This window comes from Egretta garzetta, unplaced genomic scaffold (assembly GCF_000687185.1).
Source record: "Egretta garzetta isolate BGI_Z169 unplaced genomic scaffold, ASM68718v1 scaffold7, whole genome shotgun sequence".
Classification (NCBI taxonomy): Eukaryota; Metazoa; Chordata; class Aves; order Pelecaniformes; family Ardeidae; genus Egretta; species Egretta garzetta.
The window spans coordinates 1,873,647-1,873,916 of record NW_009260350.1 but is presented as its reverse complement, the minus strand read 5'-3'; positions in this window follow the sequence as shown (position 1 = coordinate 1,873,916).

Here is a 270-nt window from a genome sequence, read left to right as displayed (position 1 = left end):
AAGCGTTCCCCCGCCAAGGCTGGCGGGGGGAGCGGGGGTGTGCAGGGGATCCCCCCCAGCTTCCTGGGCATGAGAAACGCCGAGGCTGCAAGTTGCAGCATTAAAAAGGAATTTCAGTTCACTGAAGTCACTGGGAGCCTCTTCTGGGAACCCTGCGTGCCCACCCTCCCTCTCGTGGCTTATAATCACGGGGGGGCTGAGAGTGTGTGTGCAAGAACGCCATCAACACCGACGTGACGGCTCCCAGTGACTTCAGTGAACTCTGAATGA